The sequence below is a fragment of the Stenella coeruleoalba genome, assembly GCF_951394435.1.
Source record: "Stenella coeruleoalba genome assembly, chromosome: 3".
Lineage (NCBI taxonomy): Eukaryota > Metazoa > Chordata > Mammalia > Artiodactyla > Delphinidae > Stenella > Stenella coeruleoalba.
The window spans coordinates 129,365,142-129,381,989 of NC_137148.1; the positions used below are offsets into that span (position 1 = coordinate 129,365,142).

The 16,848-nt window shown below is 47.5% G+C and overlaps 1 long non-coding RNA gene across 1 annotated transcript in view; it reads right to left on the reverse strand.

The window, feature by feature from the left end:
- LOC307183187 overlaps positions 1-16,531 on the reverse strand; it is a 222,933-nt gene extending 206,402 nt beyond the window's left edge. Inside the window, exon 1 of the long non-coding RNA XR_013827402.1 lies at positions 16,432-16,531. This is a non-coding gene — a long non-coding RNA (uncharacterized lncRNA). The remainder of the gene's footprint in view (positions 1-16,431) is intronic.
- Positions 16,532-16,848: the final 317 nt, after the last annotated feature.

The following is a 16,848-nucleotide window of genomic DNA, read 5'->3' on the forward strand; positions in this document are numbered from 1 at the left end:
CTTCTGTATTTTTAGAGTCTATAACCATCTCAGGAAAGCCTTCAAACATTGTTTGTAACATGTTGGCATTCCAAGCAGCCTTCATGGGTCTATTATTCCTTTCCCATGTTGGCATGCCAAGCAGCCTTCATGGGTCTATTATTCCTTTCCATACTAGTGTCTCTTTCAGGGCCCCAAACATACATGCTACCAGAACTGGGATTTTTCTACATTAAGGCCAAGAAACCAAGCCAAACAAAGCTCCTTAGAAGACAACCAATAAGGGTTTTAAAATATCCAAGGTCTGAAGGTCTCCAGTGCCTTCTAGTCCAGGTGTCGTAAAACTATGACCCACAGGCTGGTCTCCTGGTCTTGTAGTTTTATTAAAATACAACCATGCCCTTGGGCTTCCCTGGTGGCGCAGTGGTTGAGAGTCTGCCTGCCGATGCAGGGGACACCGGTTCGTGCCCCGGTCCGGGAAGATCCCACATGCCGCAGAGCGGCTAGGCCCATGAGCCATGGCCGCTGAGCCTGCGCGTCCGGAGCCTGTGCTCCGCAACGGGAGAGGCCACATCAGTGAGAGGCCCGCATACCACAAAAAGTAAAAAAAAGAAAAGAAATACAACCATGCCCTTTGGTTTACATGTTGTCTACGGCTGTTTGCCCGAGAACAGCAGAGTTGAGTAGTTGCAACAGAGACCGTGTGGCCCACAAAGCCTAAAATATTTACTTTCTGGCCCTTTAAGAGCACTTGCTGACCCCTGTTTTCTTCCAAAGCCCTCATTCTCAAGGTGGGAAAACTGAGGCCCAAAGAGGTCCAGGAAATTGACCAAGGTTATTCAATGAGTGTGAGTACCACCCAGGCAGGAAGAGAGCAAGTCACGTGAGGGCTGGCCATCCTTCTGTTACTTTGTTGTTCACTCAGGTATTTTTTATCATCATCATTTGTCAGGCACTGGGTGAGGATACTGCCATGCAGAAGACATATAAATCCCAGCCCTTACTGTTCCTACATTTGAGGGGGGAAGGGTATCTGGGACATTAAAAACAAAAAACGAAGAGAATAAGTACAAAGTGTACAGAGTGCTATGAAAGAAACTAACAGAAGGATGAGTCAGGGTGGGACCTGGGGAGGGAGGGAAATATTTTAGATGGGGAGTCAGGAAAGGCCTTTTCCAGGAGGTAACAGTTGAGCTAAGTCATGAAGGACGAGACCATAAACAGTAACTGGAAAAGCATTCATGCAGAGGGAACAGCAACTGCAAAGTCCCTGAGACAGCAACAACCTTGGCATGTGCATGGAACAGCAAGAGGGCACCTGTGGCCAGAGCACAGCGGAAGGAGAGAATGCATGAGGTGAGGTCAGAGGTGAGCCAGGGCCTGTAGGTCTACAGTGATGAGTGTGGATGATCAACTCTCCCTTGAACATGTTTTCCTTGTTACGTCATTCTCTTCTTCATCACCCCCTTACTGGACAGAATCTGGCTCAACAAGCGTTACCTCACATAAGTAACTTACATGTTTCTGAGCCTCCGGGAAATGAGGGTAGTTATACCTACTTCCTTGGGTTGTTTGGAGAATTAGATAAGACAAGGTAGATAAAAGGCTTAGCCTTTGCATGGTGCCTGGCATATGCTCAACAATTTGATAGATAATAATTAGTAGTAGTGGGATACATGGAGAACTTGCAACTGGGTCTTAATCCTTGTGAGCCAAGGACATCAAGTTATCAAATGTACTGGTAGAGTAACCAAAGTCCAGAAAAGCCAAGTGACCAACCCAAGGTCACACAGCAATTAAGGAGAAAAGTCGCACAAAACTCAGCCCTTCAGTGCCCACCAGCTGCTCATGACATTTACCAACATGGCAGCTTCAGTTCTACTCTGACCATCAACCTCTAGGCGAATGCCAGTGTACTTTGAAAACAGCAGTTGGGAGGGGATGAAAGGGATTTTTTGAGCATCCCTGCAGAATTCAATTCAAAAGTCCTGATGAAGTACCTGCCACACATCATGGATACAGAGTTGAATCATCTATGCTTTCTGTAGCCTTGAGGAATTCACAGACTTGTAGGGAAGACAGTTATGCAAACTATTACAATCTTGGGGGATATAAGGTTTACTAGAGGCACTGGCAGATAAGGTTAAATTATATACTCTGCCCAGGGAGGCAGGGAAGGCTCTAAAGAGGAAGTGACACCTGAGCTGACCCTTGAAAGGTACTGAGGGAACCAGAAGGTGTGTACTTTGGCTGAGCAGGGAGGGCGAGTGGCAAATGGTAAGGCTGTGGGATGGGCAGGGCTCATGGAGGACCCCAGACCCCGGAACCATGCAAGCTTGAATTTGGTGGGCAAAAGGGAGGCACTGAAGGGAAGAACCTCAGGGTGACATGAGGTAAGATCACTCTAGCTGGAGGAAGAAGGCTTTGAGGGGACAGGACAGGAAAGAGAACCACCGCTTCAGAGCCTCCATTGTCCATCCAAACCTAAGCTATGACAGTGACGAATGGGAGGAAACAAGGGGACAGGTTCTGGAGCCTGTGGGGAGGAGAATCAGCAGCACGTCATGACAGACAGGATGTTGGGACAGGGCAGAGTGAGAAGGGACACGGGCTGGGCCGGGCCCACCTTCCAGCAAGAGGGGGAACCCTGAGAAGGAGCAGGTGGGGTCAGGGAGGGAGGCCATGAGGTCAGTTCAGGGCAACAGGAGCCCTCAGGCACAGGGTTGCAACAATGTTGTTTTTCTTTTCACCCTGTGCAAATGTCTCTTAGAAACTCCCTGGCATGAATTGGAGGAAATCAGAGCCACTCCAGGTGGAGGGGAGGAAGGAACAGAGACTGTTCAGCTCATCAGTCCCAGAGAAGTGAGAACCTCTCAGCTCTACCAGTCTTCCACCCCGTACCTGGAGGGCTGGGCCCCTAGAACCAGGCAATGCAGTTTGAATCCCTGCTGTGCCACGCCAGCCAACAGCAGGCGGAGAGGAAGGGCCTAGAACGAAGGCCCAGGCAGTTGCAGCAAATCCACAGGAGATCCATGGCCTTGACTGCATTTCCCATTCTCCGCCACCCAACAGGGATGCTCCCATCCCTCCTTTCAAAATTATCAAAAATGTAAGATTCAAATCTAGACTACCAAAGAGGCTGGAGCCCAGATTCAGAGCCTTGGCTCCCTGGGCCACAGTACCGTGACAGTTCTGTTCCCAGGAGGCCAGACCAGCCTCTCCTTCCTCCCACTCCACCTGCCCACCTTGTTCTCACGGCAGCCCCGACCCCTCAGCCTCCAGCCAGGCGGAGAGCCGATGCTGTGTCACCGTTGCACCACGCTGCCTTCCTATTTTCCCTGGGCCTGATTATTTTAAACCTCCTCTGAGGCCTCACCAAGCTGTGCCCGGCGTTATCTCCTATGCACAGTCACCACCTTGTTAAAAGGCAATCAGAGGAGCTGACTTTAATAAATGTTAACACCCTCAGCGTGAAGTCTGGCAATTAAAACTCCTCCCCAGGACCTCTGAAACAGGCCTGTGGAAAATCCCCCGTTTTAATAAGCTCCTGTCATTAGAGGACACTGAGAGAAAGGAGGGATGAAAAGGAGGCATTAAAACTTTGAGATGGGAGGGAAGTCAAGGGCAAAGGCCCTTTGCCCACTTCTCACCCCTCTCTCTGAGAATCCCACAGAAGGCCCCTCTCGTGGGGCAGGACTTACAAGCAAACAAAGGCAGTCAGGGCTGGGAGACCAAAGGGGCCATCTAGTGAAGTGGTTTTCAGACTTGAGGGTGCATTGTACGGGGAGCTCGTTAAGACAGATTGCCAGGGTTCCCTCCTCAGAGTTTCTGATTCACTGGGTCAGGGATGGGGCCTGAGAATTTGCACGTCTAGCAAGTTCCCAGGTGATGCAGATGCTGCCATTCCGGGCACTACAGTCTGAGAACCACAGACCTAGGCGAACACCCTCACTTTACAGACAGGGAAAGCAGAGAGGGACAGGGACCTGCCCATGATCTCATGAGTTAGCGCAGCCCCATTCAAAAGGACCAAAGCAAGCCTATTGAGAGCGAGCCCCAAATGTATGTTTTTAGTTCCTTTTTTCCCCATAAGTACATCATGTTTATTAATACTCATCATCACCAACGTCATCATTAGCCTGAAATGAGATCTTTGCAAGTCAAGGGGAGAAAGAGTTGGCAGTTGGCACGCTGAGCGACGGGACAGCCTGCCTCATCAATACACACGAAACCAAACTGGAAAGGAACGCTCGCTCCTGAGTTCTTTGATTTCTGCAAATGACAAGATTTCCTTTGTCTCCATTTCCTTTAGATCAGAGACAGAGATTCTCAGGGCACTTAAACATCGTCTAGTCAAAGTTCTTCACTGAGGCCCAGAAAGGGCAGGAGGCTTTCCTAAGGTCACACAGCAGGATGAGTGGCAGAGTAGTTTCCTGGCTCTCAGTCCAGTACTTCTTCATCTCCATGGTCCTCCTGGGCCTCTCAAGCATCAGATGCTCTAGTCTCACTAACATTCCAAAACCCAGCCTCCCTGGAGCAAGGAAGTGAGGAGCCGTCTGCGGCATCCCGCTGGCTGAGGCTGCAGGGCTGCATTTTGCTTCTACCACCACAGCCAGCAACACTCCTGGCTGAACTAATACTTGGCCTCTCTCACCTCTTGGCTGTCCAAATGGCACTCAGGGGATTGTTATCATTCCTTTTGTCTGGAATTTAGAAGTAAAATCCTATCAGTTATAAAACCTAAGATTCTGGGAAACAGGAGGCAGTGCCCTGGAGTCGTTAAGAATACGGCCTTGTGCATTCATTTCCTAGGGCTGCCGTACTACAGGCTGGGTGGCTTAAACGACAGAAATTCATTGTCTAAGTGTTCTGGAAGCTAGAACTCTAGAAGCTAGAACCCTAGAAGCTAGAAATCAAGGTGTCAGCGGGATGCGTTCTTTCCAAAGGCTTGGAGGGAGAACCTGTCCCATGCCTCTCTCCTAGCTTCTGACGGTTTGCTGATAATCTTTGGCATTCCTCGGCTCATAGAAGTGTCATCCCCATCTCTGCATTTAATGTTTCATGGCGTTGTTCCTGTGTGCATGTCTGTGTCTAAATTTCCTCTTTTTAGAAAGACATCAGTCCTAATGGATTATAGGCCTCCCTATCTGGTATTATCTCATTTTAATTTAACTGATTAGATCTGCAGCAACCCTGGTCTCAAACAAGGTCACATTCTGAGGTACCGTGGGCTAGGACTTCAACACGTAAATTTGGGGGGCATACAATTCAGCCCACAGCTGCGTGGATCACCCACATCTGAGTCTGTCTGCCAGCTATGAAACCCACAGCCAGTCCTGACCCCTCTGAGCACCATTTTCCTCAGCTCCAAAAATTAGAGGATTGATTAAGGAACGCATAGACAGTCACCAAACGGCAGCTACTGTGCAACACTGGCACGTGTGGGGGAGGATAAAGACCACGCCTTGAGCCCCAACTCCACCTGCTAGCTTTGTGGTCCTGTGTTCCTGGGTGTTTTCATTTATTTTTAACATCAGAGTTCAGTTTTCCTCACTGAATAAATGGGGATAACAATGATATGAATCCCACAGAGGAGAGTACGAAAGGTTTCATGAGAAAAGCACTTTGAAAATTCTCAAGTGGGACCACCGACACTGGTGGTGGTTGCCTACCACGCTGTGCAAGCTTTGTGAACTACAGCGAGGGGTGCCGTGAGGAAGGCCAGACGATGGTGCAGATGATGACTGGGAAATGGGCAAGTGCGAATCAGCAGCCCTGGGGGCTTGCAGGCAGCAAGACAGCTGACCTCTCAGTGGGTTGGGAGGCCAAGAACTCTGGCAGAGACACGCATCGGAGAAGGTTAATTCACTCAGATCCTGGGGCCAAGGTACTGCTGTGGGTGAGGCCTAGATGGTCTCTGCATGACAGGTGCTTCACTTCCTCTGAGGCTGGGGATCCTGGGATCAGCCTAACTCACTCCACCTCCCTGCCTGCCCCTCCCCACCGCCAACCGGCTCCTCACCCATCTAAATAGCCTCCACGCATCTAACTGGTCTGTCAGCCAGTGAAGGGAAAAGATGGACTGGGGGCCTGATACAGGACTGGAAGGTGAAATGACCTGGGTTAGAATCCTGACATTGCCACTCACCGACTATGTGACCTTGGGAAAGATACCCCCCATCTCTGAGTCTCAGCTTCTCATCTGCTAAGTATGGTTAGTTGCAATACCTGCCTCATTCACAAAAAGTTAATGGACGTAATGGGTGGGAAGTGTTTACTGCAGTACCCACCCTCTACAAAGAACATTTTTTAAAGAAAGGAAAGGATAAGAGAAAGAAATGAAAAATAAAATTTCCCATGATAGAAAGAGCTCTGATCTAGGAGGTAAGAATCTACCACCAACTTCCTGTGTGATTTTGAACAAGTCACTCAACCTCTCTGGGTCTCAGTTTTCTTCCGTCATGTGAAAGGCTGTGCCTGAATGGTTTTCCAGGTCTGTCATCTGTATCTGTTATCTGAGACTTGGTCACTGCATAAGTGTTTCAGAGCCACAGAGAAGGGAGAGACCCAAGAAGGCAAGGGCAGCAGAAGACGGGCAGCTGTGCTCACACCCATGCTCCGAGAGGGACGGGCCCCATCCAGCACTCCCCTGCCCCTGGAGCTCATGGATGCAGCACCTTGCCCCCCGCCTTCCCTGCCTTCCTCACCTCAGTCCTGTCTGCTCCACCTAGAATGACCTTTTCCTGTTCCTTAACTCTCCCGAGCCAGTTCCCACCTCAGGGACTGTGCATGTACAGCTACTGTCTCTCCACATACCCACCGTGTGCCCATATATGTGCATGTGTGAACACACAGACACACACACACATCACTTTCTCTGCCTCTGGCAGGTCCACTCCCAGCAGGAAAATGCTGCCATCAGCTGCCTGCCTGCCCAGAAGACACTCAGCCCCTGCCCCAGTCCTGACATCCCCACACCATGGGAACAGTGTGGCTAAGAGCCGCTGGTGGGGGAAAGGAGACACATGGGGGAAGCAGAGAGGGACGCAGCAGCATCAGCTTCCTGGAGGGCAATTTGGGAATAAACCCTGTATCACCTCTGGTGAGGCAAACCTGACAGTGCCTGGGCTGGAGTGGACCTCATTCTTTGGGGAACCCACAGGACTTGTTATTCAGAACCCGGGCTTCAGAGAAAGGCAGGTGAGAGTTCAAGTTCAAACCCTGCTGCTAACTTAGGGTTTTGATCTGGAGCTCTGGGTCAGATCCAGCAAACATTTATTGAGAGCTTCACATATGCTGGGCAGTCTTTCAGACCCTAGCAGGGAAAATCAACAGACAAGGATGACTGCCTCCATGGAAATGACCCCCTAGCAAGAGGAGACAGACAATAAACATAGTACACATATGGTGTTTTTCTAAATGCTATGTTGATGGCGAAAAGAAGCAGAAGAGACTAAAGGGAAATTGGAAACAAAAGGAGCAGAGGGAGGATGGCCAAGGTAGGCCTCACGGAGTAGTGCGACTTGAAAGGAGACTTGAAGGAGGTAAAGAAGTTATCCAAGGAAGACATCTGCAGCAAAGGGAACAGCTGGACAGAAAGTTCTAAGAGGTTACATGAGTTGAAATCCTGGATTTACCACTTACCAGCTGTGGGGCCTTAGTGATACTGAGCAGCACGCTGCGGGGCTCCTGGGCACAAAAGCCTTTCCATGTCCCCTGTTTCTTGCTTGTAGGAAATGGGCTTCATTCAGCCTCCATGACCTTCCCTGAGTTACAAACGGCAGGTTCAAACAGCTGCTAATCAGGGAAGGGAGGAGATGTGGAGACAAGGGAGGAGCAATCCGGAAACAATAGTGCTGCCTTGGGGCTGGGTCCTGGTTCCCCCTCCAGGGATACACATAACAATATCTTTGAGCTGTTTTGCTGCTACTGAAACCCTCACCAGGTGGAAGAAGTTAACCGCATACTTCCCACAAGCCCGTAAACCCCAGACCCTTTGGAACCAGAAGGTTGGTGATGCTGACTCCCATGTACCTCACCACCAACCAATCAGAAGAATGTCCACGAGCTGATCACACCCTCTTTGAGCCATTACTATCAAACTCCTCACTACCCCCTCCAGGTCGGGAAACACAGTTTTGAGGGCATTAAGCCCCCTGTGGTCCCCTTTGCCTGTCAAAACAATAAAGCTATTCTTTTCTACTTCAACCAAAACTCTGTCTTGGAGAATTATTTCGGAGTCGGGGTACAGAGGCCAGATTCAGCTTCATTAGGAAGTTAATGAATCTTTCTGGGCCTCAGTTTCCTTATTTGCCAAAAGCACATCATGACAGTACCCGCCCCAAAGGGTTGTCAGAGCAGTTAAAAGTCACCAAAGGCCAGAATGGCAGAGTATGGATCTCAGCGGCCTCCCGTCCCCTTGAAAACAATGAAAATATGGGCAAAACAATGAAAATCAACCACTTTAGACGCTGGCAATTAACCAAGCCACAAAATGATCTGAAAATCATCTATCCAAGAAAGGCTACTGAACACCAGCAAAAGAGCAGAGCCTGTGATATTTTAACTTCGGGCTATTCCCTCCCCCGTCAGAGTCCTGGTAGCCAACAGCCAGCAGCTTTGTGGACAACAAAAGAGATCTGACTGCACTGGGGACTCCATTAAAAATGTAACACAGCGAAACAGGAGGCAGAAAAAGGAGTGTTTAGAAGCAAATTTATAGCTGTAAACGCCTATATTAAAAAAAAGAAGAAAGATCCCAAATCAATACCCTAAATTTCCACTTTAAGGAACTAGAAAGAGACAAGCAAACCAAGCCCAAAGCAAGCAGAAAGCAGAAAACAATAAACTTTAGAGCTGAAATAACTGAAATATAGATTAGGAAAACAATGGAGAAAAAACAATGGAACCAAAAGATGGTTCTTTGAAAAGATCAACACAATTGGCAAACTTTAGCTTGTCAGACTAAGAAAAAAGAGAGAAGACTCATATTACTTAAATCGGCAATAAAAGAAAGAATATCATTACTGACCTTACAGAAATAATAAGGATAATAAGGGACTACTATGGAAACTATATGTCAACAAAGTAGATAACTTGGGTGAAGTGGATAAATCTCTAGAAACTCACAAATTATTGAAACTGGCTTAAAAATTAGATAATCTGAATAGGCCTTAACAGAGAGACTGTGTTAGCAATTCTTAAACTTTCAACAACAGCAAAAAAGCCCAGACCCAGGGGACTTGACTGGTGAATTCTTAAAAACATTTAAAGAATTAGTATCAATTCTACACAATCTCTACACAAAAACAGTAGAGAACACTTTCTAACTCGTTCTATGAGGTCTCTGAAGTCAAACCAGGCAAAGACATCACGAGAAAAGAAAACCACAGACTAATATCCTTTGTGAATATAGATGTTAAGATCCTCAACAAAATACTAGCAAACTGAATCCAGCAACATATAAAAAGTACTATTCACCGTAACCAAGTGGGCTTTATCCCAGGAACACAAGGTTGGTTTAACATCTGAAAGTCAATCAATATAACTAACACACCATATAAACAGAATAAAGCCTTAACATCACTAACCATCAGGGAAATGAAAACCAAAACCGTAATGAGATATCACCTCTCACCTGTTAGGATGGCTATTATTAAGAAAAAAAAAGATAACAAACGTGGGTGAGAAAGTGGAGAAATCAGAGGTTTTGTGCACTGTTGGTGGAATGTAAAATGTTGCAGGCACTGAGGAAAAGTATGGATGTTCCTCAAAAAAATAAAAATAGAACTACCATATAATCTAGCAATCCCATTTCTGGATATATATCCAAAGGAAATGAAAACAGAATATCAAAAAGATGTCTGCTTTCCCATGTTTAATAGCCAAAATACAGAAACACCCTAAGTGTCCATCAACAGATAAATGGATAAGGGTGATATATATATCATATATATATATATCTCACACTCACACACACACACACACACACACACACACACACCATGAAATATTATTCAGCCATGAAAAAGAAGGAAATCCTGCCATTTGCAACATCATAGATGGAACTTGAGCACATTCTGCTAAGTGAAATAACTCAGAGAAAAACAAATACCATATGATCTCACGGGCATGCACAATCTAAAAAGCCAAACTCCTAGAAACACAGTACAATGGTGGTTACCAGGGACTAGAAGGCGGGGGAACTGGGAGGACATTGGTCAAAGGGTATAATTTTGCAGTTAGAAGATGAACAAGTTCTGGGGATCCAATGTACAGCATAGTGACTATAGTTACATACTTCAAAGATGATAAGAGACTAAATCTTAAATGTTCTTACCACAAAAACAAAATGATTACTATATGATGTGATAGAAGCATTAGCTAAAAGTGCAGTGATAATCACATTGCAACATTAAAATGTTTCACATCAACACCTTAAAAGCACACAATGTTAAATGTCAATTACATCTCAATAAAAGAACATTTTCCCAGTCTTCCCAATACATTCAGCTCCTCAAGTGCCTACAGAAGGCCTGAAAATCTCAAGTACAATGGAGGCTGTTTAAATCATCTGTCACCAACCAGCCCTGGAACCTTGGGGAAGTCACCTCTGAGCTCTAAAGCAACCTCCAACTCTAATATCCAAAGACTGGGTGTCACAGCAAAACATAAATCAGGTCATGTCATCCAGCTGGTCGGCCTGGCCTTTAGGGTCCTGAATTATTTTGGCTTCTGTTACTCTCAGCCTCATCCTGACCACTGTCCCCTGTGACCTTCTCCTGTTCCTTCAACACAAGACAGTTCCCCACCTCAGAGCCTTTGCATCCACAGTTCCCCCTGCCTGCACACACCTCCCCGTGCCCCTCCCACACTGGCTCCCCCTCATCATTCAGGTCTCAGCTCAAATGTCACCTCCTCGGAGCTGATCCCCTGTCACCCAAACCAAACACATACCATCATATTATTCTTATCAGTCTCTGAAATTCTTAGATGTTTTCTTGATTTCCACCAATCTTCTCTTCTAAAACACAGGTTCCATGAGAGCATGGATGTTCTTAGAACAGGGCCTGGCACTTACAGGTTTTCAATAATTACTTGTTGAATGAATGAATATTCTTTTTTTTTTTAAAGAAGATGTTGGGGGTAGGAGTTTATTAATTAATTTATTTATTTTTGCTGTGTTGGGTCTTCATTTCTGTGTGAGGTCTTTCTCCAGCTGTGGCAAGCGGGGACCACTCTTCATCACGGTGCGCGGGCCTCTCACTATCGCGGCCTCTCTTGTTGCAGAGCACAGGCTCAGTAGTTGTGGCTCACGGGCCTAGTTGTTCCGCAGCATGTGGGATCTTCCCAGACCAGGGCTCGAACCCGTGTCCCCTGCATTAGCAGGCAGATTCTCAACCACTGCGCCACCAGGGAAGCCCCTGAATTAATATTCTTAACTGAGTGGGAACCGTATCAGCAAAGGAAGGATTCATTTGTCTGATGGACACTTGGCAGGATGCTGAGTCCTGAGCCCACAGCGTGGCGAAGCCTTAATCAGGTACGAGGCAGGTAGGTTACCCTGGCATCCAGGTCCCAGGAATGAGCAGAAGAAAGGTTGCTACAAGGGCAAAGAGATTCTCAGGACCAATCCCAGACTCGGTTCTTCAACCCTGCAACACCCACATAAGCACACCAGCGCTCACACGCACTGCTCCAAACTCTGCCTCCGAGAAAAACATCTCAGCAGTGCCAGCTCCCCAAATCACAGCCTAAGATCCCAGAGAAGGGGAAAGATCATTCTTTGTAATTACTGCATAGGAGCTTCCATACGGCACCCTGCTGAGAGCCGGGAAACAAGCCTGACCGAACAGAAGGCTTATTAAATTATCTGCTGCAGCAACTCAATGAGCACTTCCAAATGGCTTGATTTCTTTTCCTTATTTTTTTTTTCTATCCATGGGTGTCTTAATATTTGCTTTCTTCCCTCTGCTGTTTAGGATTTCCCTTAGGTGTTCAGATCACTGCTTTCTTTCTGCCAGCGGCAGTCTTTTATCATCCACCTCCCTGAATCTTTCATGTAGTGTGAGGCATTCAGCAAGAATCAAGTTGCAGGCTGGTCCCATCTTCCGAAGTCAGGAGACCCACATTTGAGTCTTGGTTCTGCGTAATCCAGGGCAAGCTAGCAACTTCTCTAAGCTGAGGTTTCCTCATGGGTAAAATAGGGGTTGTCGGGGAAGGGAATAGTCCCCCTTTACCCCTTTTGAGTTCTTGTAGCTGGACTAAGGTTAAAAATATAGATTAACAGGAGGAAAAAAACCACACATTTTAATTGTGCACACAGAGGTCTCATAGAAACGGGACTTAAGAAGTGGCCAAGGACTTCCCTGGTGGCACAGTGGTTAAGAATCCACCTGCCGGTGCTTCCCCGGTGGCGCAGTGGTTGAGAGTCCGCCTGCTAATGCAGGGGACGCGGGTTCGTGCCCCGGTCCGGGAAGATCCCACATGCCGTGGAGCGGCTGGGCCCATGAGCCACGGCCGCTGAGCCTGTGCGTCCGGAGCCTGTGCTCCGCAACGGGAGAGGCCACAACAGTGAGAGGCCCACATACCGCAAAAAAAAAAAAAAGAAACCGCCTGCCAATGCAGGGAACACGGGTTCGAGCTCGGGTCCAAGCTCGGGTCCCGTAAGATCCCACACGCCACGGAGCAATTAAGCCCATGCGCCACAACTACTGAGCCTGCGCTCTTGAGCCCGTGAGCCACAGCTACTGAGCCCGCGTGCCACAACTACCGAAGCCTGCACGCCTAGAGCCCATGCTCCGCAACAAGAGAAGCCACCGCAATGAGAAGCCCGCGCACCACAACGAAGAGCAGCCCCCGCTCGCTGCAACTAGAGAAAGCCCGCACGCAGCAACGAAGACCCAACACAGCCATAAATAAATAAATAAATTTGGGGAAAAAAAAGTGGCCGAAACAGGCAGCTTTTATACTTTTTAGACAAACTGTGAATTTGTGAGGAATTGACCACACAAAGAAACTTAGGTTTTAGATGTTCAATTAGTGAAGAATCTAAACAGAGTTTGGACTTGGGGTAGCAAAGTAAAGAAGTAACAAGGTTTGTTTATACAAGCATTTTGGCCCCAGTTCCCTGTCTCTGGCGATGAGGGTGTCCTTCTACCTCCAGGTGAAGGGAGTGCACTTTTCACATGAAGATTTATTTTCTGCTTTCAGGGAGACAGAGAGGAGGATCAGAGTACCCCTCTTGTGTTGGCCGTTTCTCAAGTTTAATTCAAAATAATCAAATGCCATTGGAGCATATTTGGGGGTGGCCCCCTGAGCCCCAACAGGGTCATAACACAATTAAGCTGCCACTCAGGATGGGACAGAGCTTAGAGGGAATGACATATATCAGCCTGCTTAGCTGTCAGGGCCATGTCAGCTGGATCTCTGCCCTTTGTCTAAGACACAGTCACTTAACAAGTGCCAGGAAGACGTCTTCTGCCTCCAGATAGCTCTACAGACATGCTCCATGGAAGAGTTCTTCATTTTGATTAATGGGTATCTTTGAAAATGTAAACAGATTTGTGAAAGAATGCTAGCTACTAGTAATTCCCACTTTAGTGTAACTCTGATTACAGGGTTTTCCTTGAAAGGTCCACATAACCCCTGCCTGGATGAGGGAATGAATCTTCTGGTAGCACCCCTTAGAAGCTGTGTGACCTTAAAGAAAATTCAAATTCTCTAATACCCCGGTTCTTGTCTGTAAAATGAGGGTACTAGTATCTACTTCATTGAATCATCATTAGAGTTAAATGAGATAAAGTGTAAAGCACTTAACATGAGCACAGCACAGAAAAAAACTTAATGAAACTTAGCTACTGCTACCATTACTACTAGTAATACCACCATCATCATCATTATTATCATATTTATTATTACTACTATTACCACCACCACAGGAGTACAGCTGCCAATAGTCAGCACAGCACCTTCAGAACCTTGTTTGGAAAGATGTGCATCTTTCAAAGCCTCTTTTCTATCATTAATCTACTGCTGTTTAACAAACTACTCCAAAACTTAAGTGTTCCAAAACACCAACAGTCATTTATTTTGCTCGTTAATCTGTACTTTATTCAGGACCTAGGGAGACGGCTCACCTCTGCTTCATGTGACATCAGCTGGAGTAGCCTAAGTGGGGACTAAAGCATCTACTTTCAAGATAACTCATTCACATTGCTAGAGAATTGGTGCTGACCATTGGCTGAGAGCTCAGCAAAGGCTATGGGGCTCAGTTACTCTCCCTGAGTTAACTGGGCTTCCTTGCAGCATGCTGACTGGGTTGCAAGAGTGAGCATTTTAAGAGCATATGAGGGGCTTCCCTGGTGGCTCAGTGATTAAGAATCTGCCTGCCAATGCAGGGGACATGGGTTCGAGTCCTGGTCCAGGAAGATCCCACGTGCTGCGGAGCAACTAAGCCCGTGTGCCACAACTACTGAGCCTGCGGTCTAGAGCCCGCGAGCCACAACTACTGAGCCCACGCGCCTAGAGCCCATGCTCTGCAACAAGAGAAGCCACCGCAATGAGATGCCCGCGCCCCGTAGAAGAGCAGCCCCTACTCGCCGCAACAAGAGAAAGCCTGCGCACAGCAGTGAAGACCCAACGCAGCCAAAATATACATTAATTAATTTGAAATTAATTTTAATTTAATTAATTTTTTTAAAAGACTGCATGAGCATTTCTTTTTAAAAAAAGAGCATATGATAGGACGGCATTTTTATGACTCAGCCTTAGAAGTCACAGACCATCACTTGCTCTGTATTCTATTTGTCTAGCAGTCACAAAGACCCATTTACGTTCAAGGGGAGGGGACATACACTCTACCTCTTGATAGAGAATTTTAAGATTCTAGAAAAACAGGTAACAATCTACCACACCTCCCAGGTGCCACTTCTCAAGACAGCCTTCCCTGATTCTCCGACAGAAGGAGATAGAGTCCCTCCCTTTGTGTCCAAATTTCTTGTGGCAACCACATTACCCTGAACCTCTCAGCACTTTTTGTTTGTTTGTTTGTTTTTATTTTTGGCTGCGTTGGGTCTTCATTGCTGCACGTGGGCTTTCTCTAGTTGCGGAAGCTACCCTTCCTTGTAGTGTGTGCGTTTCTCATTGCGCTGGCTTCTCTTGTTGTGGAGCACGGGCTCTAGGCGCACGGGCTCAGTAGTTGGGGCATGTGGGCTCAGTAGTTGTGGCTCGTGGGCTCTAGAGTGCAGGCTCAGTAGTTGTGGCGCATGGGTTTAGTTGCTCCGTGGCATGTGGGATCTTCCCAGACCAGGGCTTGAACCCGTGTCCCCTGCATTAGCAGGCAGGTTCTTAACCACTGTGCCACCAAGGAAGCCCTGTGTTTTTTTTTTTAATATGCAAAATAAATAGCACAGATGATGACAGAAGGGAAAAATAGAGATGCTTCACAATTTGATCCTGCTGTCACTATTTGAGCAGACAGCTCTGAAACATAACCTCATTCATTTAGTACTTTTCAAACCCTCAATTTCTTCATCTGTGAAATCGGGAGTAATAATAACTACACCTCAATGAATTTTTTGAGAAGATTAAATTAAACAAGTCTAACTTCATGAAGCACTTAACACATATTAGTAATCCTGGCTTCTAAGTGTTAGCACAAAAATGTTAGCTATTATAATGATGCCACAAAGTTGGAGTTGGCAACAATTCATAATGAAAATAGATTTATCTTACCTTAAGAATACACTTGTATTATAATCAGGGAAAGTTAAAGGTAGAGAAAAAAGCGTGGAGTAGAAGAGGAAAGATATATTAATTATTTATGGCACAACTTTTTTAAGCCTTTGGCATAGCGGAGATGGGGGCTGTAAGGTAGCTCAAAAGTTGAGTCATTTGGGAGGGGTAGGGGGGAGGGTGGTTGTCACAGATGGTGGGGAAGGGCATAAGTGAGACTACAGTCTGCGGGCATGAAGGATCCTCTTAGGGCAGAGAAGGCCCTGCCAGGTTCAGCCAGGTCACACGGTGAGGCAGACGACATTCCAGGCCCCTTCCAGCTCTGAAAGTCTCTCCTCCTTCACTAGCAGAGGTTCTTTTGATTACCGACAACAGAATCTGACTTTGGCATCTTAAAACAGAAAGGAAACTTAGTGAAAAAGATACCGGAATATCAAGAAAGGCGGCGGGGGGGGAGGGGGGCGGCTTCCCTGGGGGGCTTGCCTGATGGCGCAGTGGTTGAGGGTCCGCCTGCCGATGCAGGAGACACGGGTTCGTGCCCCGGTCCAGGAGGATCCCACGTGCCGCGGAGCGGCTGGGCCCGTGAGTCATGGCCGCTGGGCCTGCGCGTCCGGAGCCTGTGCTCCGCAACGGGAGAGGCCGCAACAGTGAGAGGCCCGCGTACCGAAAAAAAAGGAAAAAAAAAAGAAAGGCGGGGGCTCGGGTGGCCCTTCTTACCAGAGTGCTGTCATTATGGGAACTCAGCTCCAAGGGCCACCAGGTCAGTCTCCCCATTTCCAGCTTCCACTCCGCCGTGTCTTGCCCACGACTCGTTAGCTTCCGCCGGGGGAGCGGGGTCCCGTGCTGTGGGAGTGGCTGCTGTTAGCTCCGCCCACGTGAAGGGGCAGCTGTGGTGAGTCAGGCACCTGAACCACACATGTACTGAATCCCAGCCTTGGGCCTGGCTCTGAATGTCTCCGTCTCCTCACTTGAGTACTGAGTGCCATGCTCAGCTAAGACCCACTCACGGAACTATAGGAAGCAGAGCCTTGGTGTGGGGCGAGCCTCAGCAGTTTTGGCCTTTGAATAAAAAGCGAATGAGGCGAAAAGCATCAGAAATGGGGGGCGAGGTCAAAGAAACTTACCACGACACAG